Source organism: Mercenaria mercenaria, chromosome 2, assembly GCF_021730395.1.
Source record: "Mercenaria mercenaria strain notata chromosome 2, MADL_Memer_1, whole genome shotgun sequence".
NCBI lineage: Eukaryota > Metazoa > Mollusca > Bivalvia > Venerida > Veneridae > Mercenaria > Mercenaria mercenaria.
The window spans coordinates 48,827,737-48,848,071 of NC_069362.1; the positions used below are offsets into that span (position 1 = coordinate 48,827,737).

General features: G+C 35.7%; 2 protein-coding genes across 4 annotated transcripts in view; both read right to left on the reverse strand.

The window, feature by feature from the left end:
• Nucleotides 1-17,573, reverse strand: part of LOC123562184 (E3 ubiquitin-protein ligase MARCHF8-like) — a 57,649-nt gene extending 40,076 nt beyond the window's left edge. The window contains exons 1-2 of one of the 3 annotated variants that reach the window (XM_053536550.1): nt 17,487-17,540; nt 3,407-3,429 (exon numbers count right to left, since the gene is read on the reverse strand). The gene's annotated coding sequence lies outside the window, so the exon portion shown is untranslated. Of the gene's footprint in view, nt 1-1,664; nt 2,044-3,406; nt 3,430-17,486 lie in introns of those variants that run through there. The other 2 variants (XM_053536548.1, XM_053536547.1) reach the window with 2 other exon arrangements.
• Nucleotides 1-20,335, reverse strand: part of LOC123563897 (voltage-dependent anion-selective channel protein 2-like) — a 372,548-nt gene that overhangs the window by 261,758 nt on the left and 90,455 nt on the right. The window lies entirely within an intron of this gene.

A 20,335-nucleotide genomic window follows, 5' to 3' on the forward strand; every position in this document is an offset into this window, starting at 1 on the left:
ATTGGCATACTTTTCTAAAAACTGTGTAATGTAAGTCAGTTTGTAAGTGTGAAGTTATACCAAATTACATACAAAACCTTAATCAAACTGGGACACTGATGCAGATCCCAACAGACAGGTGAATCATGTAGCTCTACCTATTCTTTGCATGTCTCAGAACTTCAGCATTTAATTGGCCAATTCTGAGCTAATTTTTTAAACTGATCATTGAATGTCAAAGCTACCCTTTGACAACTGTCTCCAAACTCAGATTTATAACCTTGGAGCCCAGGGGACTGGAACCTGTGTCACCTGTGAACTGACTGGCTTACACCTTATCCTAGTGGTAAACTAGACTAGCTCTGCAGACTACTGATATACGAAATGTATATATTTTGTTCACAGTAATTTTCTTCTGCATTTTAAACAAGGCAGTCTGAAAGACAGCTACATGTATATCCCCTGCCGCTGTTATGGATAGTGAAAGGGTTGATGGTATTGATGAGGGATCATTTAGGAAATTGAAGGCTCAAACATTTGAGTTGTGACCTTGACCTTGAGTTGACATGGGTGAATTTTGAGTTCTGCACATCGTCTTGAAAAGGGGAATATTACAGCCAAGTCATATTAAAATCCTTCTAAGGGTTTAGGAGATACAGAGCATACACAAAATGGAAGGCTCAATCCTTTGACGTTGACTTGTGACCTTGAGCCAACATGGCTGACTCATGAGTTCTGCACATCTTCTTGATGAGGTGATAATTTGACCCAAGTTTCATGAAAAGTCTTCAAGGGGTTTAGAAGATACAGAGCGGGCACAAAATGGGAGGCTCAAACCTTTGACCTTGAGTTGTGACCTTGACCTTGAGCCAACATGGCTGACTCATGAGTTCTGCACATTGTCTTGATGAGGTAATAATTTGACCAAAGTTTCATGAAAATCTTTCAAGGGGTTTAAGTTATATGGAGCAGACACAATTGTTACATGATGTTTGTGATGAAGGGAAAATCCTATCTTATGTCAGAAATCAATGCTGTTTTTTCTTTGGTATTTCCTCAGAATTATTAACAAAGGTTTTTTATATACCAACTCATTAAAAAAAAGCCTTAATAAAGAAAGCACATGCCAGAATGAGAAAGCGTGAATTGCATCTTAGCGTAATTCAGCATAATGCTACTTCAACTTAGACAAATTAGATATTTAGCATTAAAATAGCAAAATGTATAAAAAACATCACTGTCAACCAGGTCATAAAAAAATGAAGAGAAAATGAACTATTACCATAGGTATCAAGAACAAATAACATATATATACACAAACTTTTATCAAATTCAACTTATTCAGTTCAATATGCGAAATGCTTGCAACTTTTAATGTTAATTCAGTTTATATATATGAATATGCGAAATGCTCATCGACAGATACTCAACAACAGCATTGTTTTCGCAACAATAGATCACAGTATTGGTAATCACAACATGAAATGTTAGTTCAAGTATTTAACAATGGTTATAAGAATGATAAAACAAAGAAATGCATTCTAAACATTTAAATCAATATGCTTCATCAATAATTAAACATATCTAGCAACAAAGAAATAACTCGCATAAATATACACTCTTGTCACTTAAAGGCTAATAAATAATCCCGCTGAATATAAATCAAATATATCAGTTCATTTTACCTCGTGTCCCCAAAAACTTTTTACACCTTATCTTAAATCCATGTCTTGTTATTCAAAATTTGAAAAATTCTAAAGTCCTTTTCTTTCATCAACACGTCTTTTGTTGAAAACTAGGGTAAACTTATAACTTGCAAGATCACAAACTTTATATCAAAACACAAAAAACGTGAAGATTTATTTACGTAAACACTGCTGTAATGAGGGACACTGCCAAAAATAGATACACTTGCACGACATTAAAGGTAGACAGATGTATGAACACATACAGTCCAACACAAAAAGAGTAAATATATGGTCGGTCGATGACACATTACCATCATTACCTTATTTATACCTATAAATTCCATTTCATTAGCTGTTTTTACCATATTCATACCACTGAGCCCTCTAACATACCAAAATACTTATTACCAAAAGTCCTAACAGTCCTTTCAAACAGCATATATATTTTTTCATTATATAAACAAACTCATGCCAGAGTGGTCTGTCCCACCAGCAGAATATATAGTCATTACCCAGGGCTCTAGCAAGTGGGCGACTTGGACGAGAGAATTGCTTTGGAGCTTCAGACTTAAATTGCTCAAATCTAACCTCCAAGGGAAATTTAAGTTGCCCTTAACTATCGCTAATCAAAATGAGTTGAATACACGCCACTTTCATAATTTAAGCTTCAATTACTGATTTGATTTTTGCGAGAACTGTGAAAATAAATAAAATTATTTACTACGCCAGAGTCGATTGTAATTGCAATTTGTCAACATGTGCGAATCCATGCAAACACAACGTTTTGCAAACAAATTGTTGATTAGCCAAGCATCATGATTAACTGGCACTGCTGCACAATTATTTTGTCTCCATGGTTAAAAAAAAAAGCTGCTATTTTGAAAGTATTCATACAAATTACATCACGTTTTATTTCATTTGGGGAAGTTGTCAGTTGCTTAGAAGATGCCAGTACTGTCATTATTAAGGGATCCATAAAATAAGCTAAAGTTTATAGATACTGCTGAAAAATGGCATTCTTAAATCTGCGTAATTCCGCAGTACTTTTCAATACCCATGTTTTTAACCATGTATGCACGAACAATCTATCTAGTAAGAACCATCTGCTTTCTACTCTTTCTACAAAGAGATAAGCCTTCATGTTCCTAACGTGACAAATAACGGCATTACATAATTACATCACTTTTTTTCATTGTGTGAGGATGTGAATCATTCTGAGACAAAAACACAAAAACTTGTGAACACAAACATACATCAGTTATCATGTACTCACCACAATCTATTTATAATTCTAAATATTACTTTTTTGAAGCAACATAATACTTAAGATTACGCAGCAATTAATAATCACAAAGTCTAAATATTAAACTATTAAAGTTTACAAATATGAGAAAACAAAAATCTCTTTCATTCATTTCAGAGTCACAAGAGCACATCTGCACCATCCTTCTGATTCGATGATCACATTAATCAAAAACTTCTGCGTATGAAAATTAGCAGCAAGTAAATGAATACAAATCGGTTAACAAATCAAAGAATCATGTCCACATTTGCAAAATGTTTGTAATAATTGATCGGGTCAATTCATAACGTATCAAGCAATTTTCTTTATCACTAAAATTATAAGCAATAATTCATCTGTCTATTTCCTCTTGTTTAAGTATGATAAATTACCCACTCAAATTCCATAACACACAATCGAAATAATTTTAATTAGATAAAAAAATGGCATAACTTACATTTCTACATATTTCTTCAAGGCCTGGAAAAAGAACCGTTAAAAAATTTAATAGTTGTTGTTGATAACAATTATCATGCTGCCCAATAAAAGGCAGGTCAACAAGAATTTTCGGAGCCTGTAATGAATCCTTTTAATATGTAAACTTATTCGACTAAAAAGGAGCCTAATGCACACTGCTCCACCCAACAAATTGACCTTTTTTTGTTTGAATTAAAGGTCCATTACTAAAACCCGAAAGAGTATTATATGAAAACCAGAGTTTGTAGCTGAGACTTCCTATTTACTGAAAATATGGCCCACTGCATCGGTTCTGACCAAATAGTCATGAATATGTTCAAGAATAACTAACAAATTAACAAAAAATGTTGCAAAACGAAAGTATGCTTTCCGACTGCTTACGAACCCGTCGAGCATCTTCGGACTTTTTCGGAAGAATCCTCTGAAACGAGGCTATAAATTATAAATAGATGCAAAATATATCATATGCCCAAACGATAACGTGATTTTTACAAACTTAGCACATGGAATTCAACAATTTTGTAACTCACAAAAACTTCATGAAAATCATTCTTATAATACAGGTAATATACAGCTTTACTACAAGTTTTCATAAGGACAATTCAGGCCCTTCCCGAATAAAAGTGTTTTACAACTTCGTCTGTAAACTTTTTCAGTTAATCTCTTTTCAGTATAATTTTAAGAATATAAATAAGGAACTGTCTTACACTGCAGAAACAAAGTTACCTAAATACACTTATTTATGTACACATGGCTACATTAATTTAATAAGATTTTAGACATTAAACACATTGTCTTGGCCTAATATATGTCACTGTCAATTTTAAATTTAAATTTTGTACATCTCATATTTTTCGTGCAAGTCGTGCATAATTACCATCATGGAAATACAGTTATTTTGTTGCGCGTCTTAAATGGATATTCGTTTGAAACAATTTTAAAATCACATGATCCCGAAGAATTTCCGACCGATTATGGAAAAGCGATAAACAGGAAAGTAGGACAAAATGACCCCCCATGTCAGTCTAAGAAAATACAGAAACAATCATTTGTTTCTCTGTACATGTGTTGATTTCAAGGGAATATTGCACGGCTATCGTAATGTTTAATACTACATTTCAAAATGTGTAGTCTTTTTTCTAAAATTTATGTCTATTCATTTGCCTTTATTTTGCACCTTTAAACAATTAACCAAGAACAATGATCTGGAATTATAGAGCGCAGGGTTTCAGAAATCCCATGTCTGGAGCCCGGGGGCTACCAGAAAATTCTGTCGGGCTACTAAATTTTTTCAGAGCGTGCCCGGCGGGCTACCTTGAAACTCCGTTTCGAGTAGCTGGAAATCAATAATTTAGTCTTCAAATATAATTTTGATAGTTGTCTATAATCCCCTTGTTTATCAAGGGATACATGCCTGAGGCTTTAATTATCTTAACACCTACTGTCTAAATCGGCAAACAATTACCCATTTAATCCTACCGCAGGCAAATGTTTACAAAAACATGTGCAAGACTGAAAATAGACTGATCCAATAACATCAAAGTTGCTGATAGGTATTGTTTAAAACAATATGCAAACCAGTCTTAAAATTACGTCATTTTAGCACCACCTGCCAAAGTGTACTTTCGGTTTTGCTGACCTCAATATTTATCGAGCGATCAGAAGGAACAAATATTTGATTTTGAGGCAGTTTAGTGCCTACACTGATTGTTTATGCTTTTCAATTTAAATACTTGCATAACATGCAAAAAAATCGACCGTGATTTTGCAAAATATCAGAAAGTATACAGAATTTTGGACAAACATAAATTCAGATAAGTGAATACACAGTGTCAAGAAACTGAGATACGCTATATACGCGGTTCTAGTCTGTTTACTAAAGCAGGAAGATGTTTAGATCAGACAGGATCAACTTTAAATAATTTTGAGATAAATTACAATTCATACAGCTCTAAGTTAGTAAGTTCTAATGGATTTGCAAGTTTATAAAAATTGATTTGCATTACTCTTTTATTGCCATGTTGCTATAACAATCAGGAGTACTCCTGATGATATTTCTCAGTTTAAAAACATGTAGTTTTATGTTTTAAAATGAGAAAAAGGAGTAATGATAATTACTATTTAAGAGAACAAAATTAATAACAATGTGCGTACGGCTAAAATTATGAAACCTCTAATAATTTATCATTCCATCCACTGTAGTATAGAAGCACATAGTAAATAAACCGAAATGGCCATTGCCAAATAAACTTAAATGTTCGGGCTACCAGATTAAAATTTTGGTAGCCCAATGGGCTACCAATAAATTTGCAGATTTCTGAAACCCTGGAGCGGCAGAAAAAAATTGCTTATCAATGGTTTCGAACCATTCAGACACAAAATATTAAGAACAAGGAGCTGTGTTCAATAAATGATTGATGGCCCCGGTGGCATCCATGTCGATACAAAGCAACCCAAGTCCAAAACAAGGTCAAGGTCAAAGTGAGGTCAGGTGATGTCTGAAGATGAGGAATAGTCACAGGTTACATCTGCATTAGTATCAAGTCATTCTAGTAAGGGGTATTGATGCTAGACGAAACGTTCCCATTTGGTTAACCAAGAGATGGCCCATATAAAGCAACCTAAGTACAAAACGAGGTCAAGGTCAAACTGAGGTCAGGGGATGTTTGAAGATGAGGAATGGTCACAGGTTACATCTGCATTAGTATCAAGTCATTCTAGTAAGGGGTATTGATGCTAGACGAAACGTTCCCATTTGGTTAACCAAGAGATGGCCCATATAAAGCAACCTAAGTACAAAACGAGGTCAAGGTCAAACTGAGGTCAGGGGATGTTTGAAGATGAGGAATGGTCACAGGTTACATCTGCATTAATATCAAGTCATTCTAGTAAGGGGTATTGATGCTAGACGAAACGGTCCCATTTGGTTAACCTTGTACGGACGGACGAAAAGACGAATGGGACAATCACTATATGCCTCCCGCATCAGTAGATGCCAGGGGCATAAAAATAGTGCTTCACTCAAATTCACTATAATAACAGTAAGTGATAACTGTACAAAGTTCAATCAAATAACAAAAAATAAGGACACCATTATACAAGATTTTCAACATGTACTGGCATTCAAAACCAACTAATTTTCTTCCATCAGTCCTCCATCGTCTTGACCTTCGCCCTGCTAAATTTCTAAAATGGACTGGTCCATCATTCAATTTGGGCAGCACCGCTTATTGTTCAAAGGGATGTTCACTGAAAATTTACTGACTGAACAGCGAACAGATGGACGTTCTGGGACAAAATCACTTGCCGCCAGCAGGCTTAAGGTTAAAGGCATGACAATGAATGTTAAACTAATGATTGTTATATAATCATCAGTCAAAAATATTTGCTTTAAAGTGAAATCAAAACAATAGACCACATAATGTATGACCTCCTCAAAATGATTTAATACTGTTAAATGTATTAAAGTCTCTGCAAGTAAAGATACATTTTAATCATTCAAAAAATGATTCAGAAGGCTGAAACTCAATCTTGTTTTATCATTTCTAATGCCCTATCTTTCTTTTTTTAGATACTTCTTGTAATCATATGTACTATTGTATTTGTATGTTTCCGGGTTGGATTTTAACTATGCATACTTATGAAAATGCAGTGAAAATTAAAACACCCACATGTTTATTCAGTGAATTTATATTACCGCCAAACAGATAGTTTGTGTGAATGGGGGTGGGGTGACTGGGGTCAAAGATACTTTAATTCCAGATATACACAAGTTATGTGTAACAGTAATGTGCCATGGTTTGTTTGTTCTTATGCTTTACCAAACCAAGGAGAAAACTCTACCCTATAGTGATCTATACTTGCAGCTGAAGATCCATGAATGGGTTACTTTGTTTTGTGGGAATTTATGAATTTATGAAACAAGAGGGTCATGATGGCCCTATATCACTCACCTGTTATCATTGCACTTGAGGACAAGTAGGTCCTCAGAAAAAATATTTAAGTCCAAAGGGCAGGAACAACAAAGGAAAGAAATTTTACCAAAAAAAAAAAAAAAAAAAAAATTCTTACAAGGTACATTTATGTCAAAATACACCTAAAAATTGGAGGTACCATCCATGTTGTACCACAGAAAAGTGGTCTCGGTTTTTCCCTACGGCCAATAATAAAAAAGTTACTAAAAATAAGCTATTTATAGTAACATAAAAGGGAAGTAATTAAAAACAAGAGCACCGCCTTGCGGGTGCTGACGCTCATCTGATTTTTTTTGTATAATAGAAATATTGTCCTACCCATGATTTTCTAAGTCTAAAAAGGGCCATCACTCTTGCAAAAAGCAGGATAGAGTTATGTTTCTTGATGTACAGTGTCCACTTATGATGGTGAAAAACTGTTGCAAGTTTTAAAGCAATAGCTTTGATAGTTTATGAGAAAAGTTGACTTAAACATAATATTCAACCAAGAAAATGATTTTTCTAAGTCCAAAAGGGGCAATAATTATTGCAAAAAGCAGGATGGAGTTATGTTGCTTGCTGTACAGGGTCAGCTTATGATGGTGAACAAGAGTTGCAAGTTTTAAAGCAATAGCTTTGATAGTTTAAGAGAAAAAGTTGACCTAAACATAAAACTTAACCAAGAAATCTGATATTTTCTAAGTCCAAAAGGGGCAATAATTCTTGCAAAAAGCAAGATGGAGTTATGTTTCTTGCTATACAGGGTCAGCTTATGATGGTGAACAAGTATTCCAAGTTTCAAAGCAATAGCTTTGATAGTTTAGGAGAAAAGCTGACCTAAACATAAAACTTAACCAGGCAACGCCGACGCCGACGCCGACAACCGCTCAAGTGATGACAATAACTCATCATTTTTTTTCAAAAAATCAGATGAGCTAAAAAAAACTGTTGAAAGTGAACAAAAGAAGGATCTGCCAAATAAATCTGTTGACATAAATGAAATTTCAGATCAGTATCTTCATTAGTTACGGAGATATACCCATTTTAATTTGAAATAAAGGGAGGTAATTTGACATAAAATCAGTCCATGGTTATCTACTAGGGATGGGAATGAATATTCGAAAATCGGTCGAATATTCGAATATGAAAATCAAATTCGAATATTCGTAAATAATTGTATTTTTTTTTTCAAAGTAAGTATCATTGATTTTGGGCAATATGAGCATGCTAATTCTACAGAAAAAAACATGTCAAGTTTGTTTATCGCGTATCAAAGGATGTCCAATTAACAAGAAAATAGCAATGCATAATTGGCAGGGGCCATCGTTACTGATTAACAGTTTGCAACAGGCATCAATGAGTCAGATGCATGTCAAAATATGTCCAATTAACAAGAAAATTGCAATGCATAATTACCTGGGGTCATCGCTACAGATTAACAGTTTGTATTAGGCGTAAATGTGATATCTTTTTATCTTTTGTTCATTTTTATTGGCGCCTGTTTTATGTAACAAGTTCTAGATTATTTTTTTTGAAAACAATACCAAACTTGTAGATACTGTCGATCTTTTTTTTTACAATATTTTGTATGACGTTTCAGACCATCCGCAGAATCGGTTTTCATCCGCAATCGGCCGTATTCGAATTAAATTTTGAAGTACTTTATAATAAAATCAAGAAATAAAATATGATTGATGCATAAGTTCATAATGAAGGAGGTTTAAGTCTGCCTTACTTGCTTTTTACACGACAATTTTTACATGCCAATTGAAAATTTTCAAAATGGCGGTGGTAATACAACAGCGCGTCACATGTTTAAATGGGACGACCTGCTATTTTTAGATAAAATTGCGACGGTCTAATTTATAATCGTTTTGATTTTTTGTATCATTCTGAAGCTAACAAACTGAATTAGTTAAATATGTTCATGATTATACTGACATCATCGTGAAATAAAACGCTAGGATCGACGGGTTTTGCTAGGTAGGATCGAGTTACCCGAAACAAACATTTTTTGGCCTTATTACGTACGATGATCCACGCATTAAACAAATGAATACGTTGTGTATATGCCAATCACTTAATAAGAATTCAAAGCTTCCATTAAAACAAACCGAATATTTGAATATATTCGAATCTGGCAAACCGAATATTCGAATATTGATTTCAGTATTCGTTCCCATCCCTACTATCTACCCTGATTGGCTCAGTCCAACTAATGACAATAATGAAATTTCAAATAAGTCCTATAAGTACTTACTGATATAAATCCGTTTTGACTACAATCAGGGGAGGTAATCAGATATAAATATCCTACGATTGGATCTGATTTGTCATGGAATCCAAGATTTATTGTTGCTGAAGATATTTTGGAAGTTTGTATAAAAAGAAACCATAAATGAAGTCTCTATATGGCTGCAAAAGCCAAAATAGCCAATTTTGGACCTTTCAGGGGCAATAACTCTGGAACCCCTGATGGAATCTGGCCAGTACAAGAAAGGAACCAAGATCTTGTGGTGATACAAGTTGTGTGCAAGTTTGGTTAAAATCAAATCATAAATGAAGTTGCTATTGTGCAGACAAGGTCAAAATAGCTAATTCTGGCCCTTTCAGGGGCCATAACTCTGGAACCCATTATGGGATCTGGCCAGTTCAATAAAGGAACTGAGATCTTATGGCAACATAAGTTTTGTGCAAGTTTGATTAAATTCAAATCATAAATGAAGCTGCTATTGTGCAGACAAGTTCTAAAGAGCTAATTCTGGCCCTTTCAGGGGCCATAACTCTGGAACCCATAATGAAATCTGGCTAGTTCAAGAAAGGAACTAAGATCTTATGGTGATACAAGTTGTGTGCCAGTTTGGTAACAAGAGGACCATGATGGTCCTGAATCGCTCACCTCTTCCAACATGACCAAATTTTGAATATGACCTCGTTTTTTCTATTATTTGACATAGTGACCTAGTTTTTGAGCTCATGTGACCCAGTTTTGAACTTGAGCTAGATATTATCAAGATAAAAATTCTGACCAATTTTCATGAAGATCCATTGAAAAATATGGCCTCTAGAGAGGTCACAAGGTTTTTCTATTTTTATACCTACTGGCCTAGTTTTTGACCGCACGTGACCCAGTTTCGAAACTGACCTAGATATCATCAAGGTGAACATTCAGATCAATTTTCATGAAGATCCATTCAAGGGTATGGCCTCTAGAGAGGTCACAACGTTTTTTTTCATTATTTGACCTATTGACCTACTTTTTGAAGGCACGTGACCCACTTTCGAACTTGACCTAGATATCATCAAGATGAACATTCTGACCAATTTTTATGGAGATCCATTCAGAAGTATGGCCTCTAGAGAGGTCACAAGGTTTTTCTATTTTTAGACCTACTGACCTAGTTTTTGATGGCACGTGACCCAGTTTCGAACTTGACTTAGATATCATCAAGGTGAACATTCTGACCAACTTTCATACAGATCCCATGAAAAAAATGGCCTTTGGAGAGGTCACAAGGTTTTTCTATTATTTGACCTACTGACCTAGTTTTTGATGGCATGTGACCCACTTTCGAACCTGACCTAGATATCATCAAGATGAACATTCAGACCAACTTTCATACAGATCCCATGAAAAATATGGCCTCTAGAGAGGTCACAAGGTTTTTCTATTATTTGACCTACTGACCTAGTTTTTTAAGGCACGTGACCCACTTTCGAACTTGAGCTAGATATCATCAAGGTGAACATTCTGACCAATTTTCATGAAGATCTCATGAAATATATGGCCTCTAGAGAGGTCACAAGGTTTTTCTATTTTTAGACCTACTGACCTAGTTTTTGACCGTACGTGACCCAGTTTCGAACTTGACCTAGATATCATCAAGATGAACATTCTGACCAACTTTCATACAGATCCCATGAAAAATATGGCCTTTAGAGAGGTCACAAGGTTTTTCTATTATTTGACCTACTGGCCTAGTTTTTGATGGCACGTGACCCAGTTTTGAACTTGACCTAGATATCATCAAGGTGAACATTCTGACCAATTTTCATGAAGATCTTGTGATATATATGACCTCTAGAGAGGTCACAAGGTTTTTCTATTTTTAGACCTACTGACCTAGTTTTTGATGGCACGTGACCCAGTTTCGAACTTGACTTAGATATCATCAAGGTGAACATTCTGACCAATTTTCATGAAGATCTTAAGAAATATATGGCCTCTAGAGAGGTCAGAAGGTTTTTCTATTTTTAGACCTACTGACCTAGTTTTTGACAGCACGTGACCCAGTTTCGAACTTGATCTAGATATCATCAAGATGAACATTCTGACCAACTTTCATAAAGATCCCACAAAAAATGTGACCTCTAGAGTGGTCACAAGCAAACGTTTACGGACGGACGGACGCATGGACGGACGCTGCGTGATCACAAAAGCTCACCTTGTCACTATGTGACAGGTGAGCTAAAAATTAAATCATAAATAAAGCTGCTATTGTGCAGACAAGGTCAAAATAGCTGATTTTGGCCCTTTCAGGGGCCTTAACTCTGGAACCCATAATGGAATCTGGCCAGTTCAAGAAAGGAAACAAGATCTTATGGTGATACAAGTTGTGTGCCAGTTTGGTAAAAATCAAATCATAAATAAAGCTGCTATTGTGCAGACAAGGTCAAAATAACTGATTTTGGCTCTTTCAGGGGCCATAACTCTGGAACCCATAATGGGATCTGGCCAGTTCAAGAAAGGAACTGAGATCTTATGGTGATACAAGTTGTGTGCAAGTTTGGTTAAAATAAAATTATAAATGAAACCACTATCGTGCAGACAAGAAATTGTTGACGCACGCACGCATGGACAGACTGACGACGGACGAAGGGTGATCACAAAAGCTCACCTTGTCACTATGTGACAGGTGAGCTAATGAAACAAGGGCAATAACTCTGCAGTTACTGAAGAGATTCTGATGAATGATATGCATGTACCACTGCCCTTTAGTGATCTATATTTGTTTAAATTTCATGAAGATCCATCAATGGATTACTTTATTCTGTGGGAATTTATGGATTGTTAAGCTTTAAAAATTCATGAAGATCCATCAAAATGTTACTCTGACACATTCTAGCATAAAACTGCTGTTTTTGTCACTTTTCGGGGGTGTTTTAACAGGAGAGAAAACGTGTGTTAACAGAGAGATTCTCGCGCTCGCATGCTGTTATAACACCTTTTTATATATGCGAGTTCCGTGGCAAAGCGTAAGTAAACGTCATTCGGCCCCAAAACGGATAATTCAAAACAAAATGACGTCAACGTAAAAAACAACTCAGACATTCCCGCGCATTTCATGGAAATTTAATGACGTTGAGGTAGGATGTATTCATTTATTAGTATTTTTCTGCGTTTTATGCTAGAATAGCGTTGTTCATTTCGTGTTATAACGTCTGCAGAATCCCGAGGGATTGGTTGGTGCCCGAGCCCGTAGCATTATCCCTACAGTCAAAACCCTTGTTTCACAAATTAAATCAAGGGGGAAAACTCTACTTTCACCACTTAAGACCGCTGTATCATATGATGTAGTTATTTAGGTTTAATAAAGACTGTGCCATTTTATATCCCTTTATCAAAATATGCTGAAGCTGGATCCATGTACACTGTATTCAAGAAAGAAATACACAAGTTTTCATGCAACTAATTTCTCATTTTATATGGAACATCAGCACAGGACTTTATTAGCTTTCTGAAATGGAAGTTTTCAAAATACTGACTGATTAAACAACTAGTCCTAATATGTATATTTAAACCCATACTGTGAGGATACTCATGTCAGTTGTTGTCCACAGATACTTGGGGTCAGAAACCTCTCCCTAGTCACCCCATATCCTCTGCCCTTGCCAACTGTTAGCCAGTATCATGCATTTGATGACTTCAACACAAAATGACCATAGAACATGTTTTATAACAAGAGGGCCAAGATGGCCCTAGGTCGCTCAGCTGAGAAACACACCATAACAGTGTAAACATGTTTGACCTAGTGATTTCATGGAAATAAATAGTCTGACCAATTATCATTAAAATTGGAGCAAAAATCTTGAGTATAAACAAGTATTTTCTTTGATTTGACCTAGTGACCTAGTTTTTGACCCCAGACTATCCATATTCGAACTTGACCTAGATTTCATCAAGGCAACCAATCTGACCAAATTTTATGAAAATCCAGTGTAAAATGCTGCCCCTATTGCATACAAAAGGTTTTTCTTTGATTTGACCTAGTGACCTAGATTTTGAACCCAGATGACCCATATTTGAACTTGACCTAGATTTCATCAAGGCTATCATTCTGACAAAATTTCATGAAGATCAGTTGAAAAATACAGCCTCTATCGCATACATGAGGTTATTCTTTGATTTAACCTAGTGACCTACTTTTTGATCCTAAATGACCCATATTCCAAATCTATCTAGATTTCATCAAGGCAATCATTCTAACTTAATTTCATGAAGATCAATTGAAAAATACAGCCTCTATTGCATACACAAGGTTTTTCTTTGATTTGACCTAGTGACATACTTTTTGACCTCAGATGACCCATTTTCAAACTCGGCCTAGATTTCATCAAGGTTATTATTCTGACTTAATTTCATGAAGATCAATTGAAAAATACAGCCTCTATCGCATACACAAGGTTTTCCTTTGATTTGACCGAGTGACCTACTTTTTGACCCCAGATGACCCATATTCGAACTTGAAATAAATTTCATCAAGGCATTAATTCTGACCAAAACTCATGAAGATTAATTGAAAAATACACACTCTATCACATACACAAGATTTTTCTTTGATTTGACCTAGTGACCTACTTTTTGACCCCAGATGACCAATTTTCAAACTTGGCCTAGATTTCATCAAGGTAATAATTCTGACTAAAACTCATGAAGACTAATTGAACAAGGAGCTGCGTTCAATAATCGCTTGATGCCCCCAGTGGCATCCTTGTCGATACAAAGCAACCTAAGTCCAAAATGAGGTCAAGGTCAAACTGAGGTCAGGTGATGTTGGAAGATGAGGAATGGTCACAGGTTACATCTGTATTAGTATCAATTCATTTTTGTAAGCGGTATTGATGCTAGACGAAACGGTCCCATTTGGTTAACCAAGAGATGGCCCATATAAGCAACCTAAGTCCAAAATGAGGTCAAGGTCAAACTGAGGTCAGGTGATGTCTGAAGATGGGGAATGGTCACAAGTTACATCTGCATTAGTATCAAGACATTCTAGTAAGGGGTATTGATGCTAGACGAAATGGTCCCATTTGGTTAACCAAGAGATGGCCCATATAAAGCAACCTAAGTCCAAAATGAGGTCAAGGTCAAACTGAGGTCAGGTGATGTCTGAAGATGGGGAATGGTCACAGGTTACATCTGCATTAGTATCAAGTCATTCTAGTAAGGGATATTGATGCTAGACGAAACGGTCCCATTTGGTTAACCTCGTACGGACGGACGAACGGACAGGACGATCACTATATGCCTCCCGCATCAGTAGATGCCGGGGGCATAAAAATACAGTCTCTATCGCATACACAAGGTTTTTCTTTGATCTGACCTAGTGACCTAGTTTTTGACTCCAGATGACCCATTTTCGAACTCCGCCTAGATTTCACCAAGGTAATCATTCTGACCAAATTTCATAAAGATCACTTGAAAAATACAGCCTCTATCGCATACACAAGCTAATTGTTGACAGACGACAGACAGACGCCGGACAATGAGCGATCACAAAAACTCACCTGCTCAGGTGAGCTAAAAAACTCAGCATGTTTTAAAAACACGGTAACTTTCAAAAAACAAGCAATTTTTTTTCCACGGAACACATCTTTGCGAATGGGTATCTGCTTAACATATGCCATAGGTCAATGGAGCCGCATAGCAAAATTGATATGCTTTCAACAATACTGGACAGGATAATTACTACAGGAGGATTTTTTACTATGAACGATATATTAAAAGTTTTAGTAGTTTAAGTTTTAGAAGAGGGGGCATCCCAGGCGTCTAGCTAGGTCCAATATTTTGGGAGAAGTCACTTCTCCTTCAAGCTGATTTAGGGAGAAGTGGGGAGACTTTTCCTACCGCAAGGCTGTTGAGTGATTCGAAAAAAATTGTAATTTTCTTGTTTCTGGATAAAGAACATTGATGTGACCATTCATTTTCTTAGTTAGATCATTTCTCATACAGTGATTATTGTTTCATTAAAAAATTCTGAAAAAAGTTGTTGCTGTCATTTTAGTGTAAATCTAACAATGTTCAGCTTGAGGGAGAAGTGACTTCTCCGAAAAAAATTGGACTAAGCAAGACCCCTCATTCTCTTCTTATCCAAAAAGTCAGTTGTCAGGACCGGTGTCATTTGATGAAATTGAAATGGTTACAAACCCTTTTTTTGTTAATATTTAGGGAATTAGTTTAGACTGCAAGATCCACAGGGAATCAAAGGCCAGAGGACTGGGATTTCCACAGAGCTGCTACACTAGTCTAAAGCCTAGCTACTTTATAATGTCTTTGGTATGAAACAGCCAGGAATCGCACACCAGACCAAAAGTGACACTAGTCAGGTCAGAGAGATGGCCTGTTTGCACCAGCTGGTTCATTGGAACCAGGCTGGTCCAATTGACCCACAACAAGACATGTACACATGGGCCTAATGAACCATATTCATTCAGTTTGTACTCGTAGGCGGATATCGACAAGTCAAAAAAATATAACGATATTCAACTCTCGAGTACAATTATTTGGACTATGTCAGCTCAAAAAGATTCTGGTATCTGACAGACTGATAGCGAAATTAGTGTAGGTATATTCTATAACTATATTCCAACTTCAATATTTTTTTTTGCCCACAGCTATGCATGAAATCACCACAGGAGCCTGAAATTCTATCCAAAAGCCATAAAAAGTCTGTATATGAAGAAAGACCCCGCTTCTATATAATAAAAAACACCAGGAATGAAACGCATTGTCACCCCACCCACCACGAGAAAACAAAAAAAAAAATCAAAGCAAGCAGTGCGAGTGTTCTCGGGTGTCGTAATTATCTAAAGGCAACTAAAATATATGCGGGACTGTGCTTACTGGCCGCTTCACCGTATTAACTAACACGAAATCAGTGAGTTCAACAACACTTCGTTCATCGTCCAAACCATTGCGTGACAGCACACCTTCATGTATATTTCTGCGCCGGAGTTAATAATGCATTTGTGTAAATGCCAGAATCCGGTCCGATCCGTACACAATTTAGAACAGAACAGAACAGCATCGTGTAAACAATGTCATTTGTCATTTACAACACAATTAATATTTGATATCAGAAAACTCATTCCGTATCACAAAGCGTAGCTGAGCAGCCATGATATTCTTTTTTCTGTTATGCGCTGCTTCCGTCAATGGTTGAGTTACTTCCCCTCTTTTGTCAATGCTAGACTTAGTTCCCATAATGGGTTTTTTCCAACGTGATATGCCTAATTCTTTTATTATTTAATGGTTATAGAAATTCAAAGATGTAATATTTATTGAAAGAAATATTAATAATAAAACATGACATATACAGATATTTTTTACCTGGTTCTTGAAATTATTTTTTATTCTCTCCGGCGCAGAAATATACATGAAGGTGTGACGTCACGCAATGGTTTGGACGATGAACGGAATGTTGTTGAAATCGTTGATTTCGTGTTAGTTAATACAGTGAAGCGGCCAGTAAGCACAGTCCCGCATATATTTTAGTTGCCTTTAGATAACTACGCCATCCGAGAACACTCGCACTGCTTACTTTGAAATTTTCTTGTTTTCTCGTGGTGGGTGGGGTGTGAATGCGTTTCATTCCTGGTGTTTTTTATTATATAGAAGAGGGGTCTTTTTTCATATACAGACTTTTCATGGCTTTTGGACAGAATTTCAGGCTCCTGTGAAATCACAAAAAAACTGTGACAAAAATATCCCGAACTTCGAAGTCAAACAGTGCTGAATATTTTTTTCAACAGTTCTGATCATTATCATCCTTTAACAAAGTAGATCTAGATATTAAATAAACAACATATTCGTTCTAATGAACTTACCAATAATAACAGCAGCCTCTGTCAAATGTTAAAACAAAATTGGAACATTTGTGTTCCTAACATCAGCTGTAAGGTCAAGGACGTCTTGTATGAAGCGCCCTCTGGATGTTTACGAATAGAACTGAATTAAAAGAAATAGGCGTCTTTTCAGCGGAAAAGACTTATTTTACAGATAATAGAAACGTATTGGCTAATTACCTAGATTAATGCAAATAATTGATAAGTCAATAAATAAGTAAATAAACACAAAAACAACAATAAAACTATCTGACAAGCTGGGGTGTAACGGTGTTTACAAACCTTTGTACAACCGTGCTAAACTTTGTGACTTTGCAGGACTACAAAGAAGTATAAAATACATTTTTATAGCTCGATCTTTGGTTAATAAAACTATTGCCTCTAGCAATATCTTCCAGGTTTCTTTAAAAGATATTTTGTACTGTTAGTTAGGAAATAATCCACCATTTGATACTGAGCGAATAATGGAGATAATAATGTTCGTTCTGATACATTAAAAAGTTGTCTTCAACATAGAATGTGTACATACAAAGTTCATGAAAAAGAGCTTTTGTATTTTTAAGTTATAGCATATTCAATTTTTTTGCCATATTTTGGACTATTTGTTGCTATAGCAACAAAATAAAAGGGCGTGCTTATTCTCATATTGTCATCTGGCCATATACAAATTTTAATGAATAAGAATATGTTATACTTTTATTAAAGTCGTCCGAGGTTCCATTTTAGACACTTTTTGTCACACCTTTAGACAATTTGTTGCCATAGCAATCAGAGTTTCTTTTGCCATATCAACAAAAAAGGTCGTACACATTTCCTTTATTGCCATCTATCCATGTATATCAAGGGCCGTGAAATGATATCTTGTACTTTGACCAGTTAAACATGTGTTTAAAGCCTATATACGTTGTCGAAATAAATGAGACATTGTACCCCTTTCATGCAAATTTTAGGAAAATGTATATCCTGACTATTTAAAAAAGATTGCACCAAACACATCACTATTTACAACTCATCTCAAACCATTCTCGCATACCAGAGGTCTACCGTGGTTTCCGGATGTCTCGGGATTTTGACGAACCTCTGATGGATGAGAATGATCTCAAACTGACCGCACTATCTTTTCACAGTAAATGAAAGTATAGAACAGTATTTTGTCCGTTCTTGTTTTATATTTATACAATTCTAGCTTCTGTTTTTCTTGTTTGGATATGTATCTGTATTCTGAGATTCACGTTTCGTTACTTTAAAAAGGGGTTCAGTGAATAGGCAAAATGCGAAAAAAAAAAAAAAAAAAAAAAAAAAAAAAAAAAAAAATTCAAAACTCTCATAAACCATAGACGCATGCAGTCCAACTAGTGACGTAATTATCACTTCTATTCATTTCACAAAGAGCTGGGCTAAGTTAGCCGGACAAGCCTTATCTTAAGGATTTCTTTCTCTCTGTTCTGGGGGCTTTCTCTCGCTTTGTCCTTCTGGTTATATTGCTCAGTGTCTGTACCAGCAGAGGATGAATTTGGCACCCTGAGCGGCTGCCTTTGTGCTGTGTAAAGCGCCTTTGGACGTGTTTATCATGAAAATGGAGGACTCACTGTTGTTAAATTTCTGGTCCTTTTGGGATCATGGTGTACATTCATTTCTACAATAATAGAATTCCACATAAGCCAGTGCTAGGGGGCGTGAGGGATGTTGCACATTTCATTACCCCCCCCCCCCCCCACACACACACACGAATAGAAGTAGTCAAACCGAGTGTGCTATTATGTTGCTTGGTTGCATTCTATGCTTCCAAAAGGATCCTTTTACAGATTTTATAAATCTGGCAATAATAATAACGCACTCAACGTCTTTATAGACGGGAGAGCAACAAGAGAATATTATGAAAGAGATTGTATTCACGTTCTACATAATGGTATCTTTAGCTACAATCTATATCGGGTAAAGATCGTGCCAATTAATGTTGGATAAAAAACTTTTTACTGTATTATCTAAAATAAATTACTGTCGTAAAGGATATCATGAAAAGTTATGCTAACGAGTGATGATGCTTGACGACAAATGGTATTACTGTTGCCTAGCAGCGTCTGCCTCCCCATTCATAAAGTGTCAAAAGTCAATGTTATAATTCTGGACACGAAGTCTGCGGGATGTGGACTATGACATGCTCAAAACTAACGTATTATAGAATAAGATTCCAGAATCGTATAAAAAAATAGTAAAAGAATTACCTAGCTTTTTAAAGTCTTCAGTAATTCTTCTTGCTGGTACACTTTCAAAGTCTATTGGGCATTCTGTAGGCAAAATAATCATACATTTCTATTACCAAAGAAAATTAACTAATGAATTATATAACCATATTATTCAAATATTTTCTACGAAATACACATCAGAAAAGGGCTCCGAAAAGTTAATATCCTAAAATATTAGTACTAAACACTTAATTTCGTTTATACTAATTTGTTTAATTGTTACTAAGTAATGTGTTTTGACTTGATCTTGCTGAAAAAAACCTTCAAGCTTATCTGAATATATCTTAAAGTACAACTACATTGCTTTTTGTTTACTTACCATTTACCGCATTGCTAACGCAGCAGACATCATACTTGTATAATCTAAAGTGACTATCACAAAATTAAATTCGATAAAACATCCTCTTTTCGTTTACTTTAATTGTCTGGGTAGCACAGATAAATCATGGGTCTCGAAAAAATACTCGAGTATCTCTTTAATATAAAATAGAAGAAAAACGTATGTAGTCTTTGACTTATGGATGCTCCTCCTATCTGTATACGTTGCATTTTTCGCTGTAAATTAGTCGATCGTTTGTATCACTT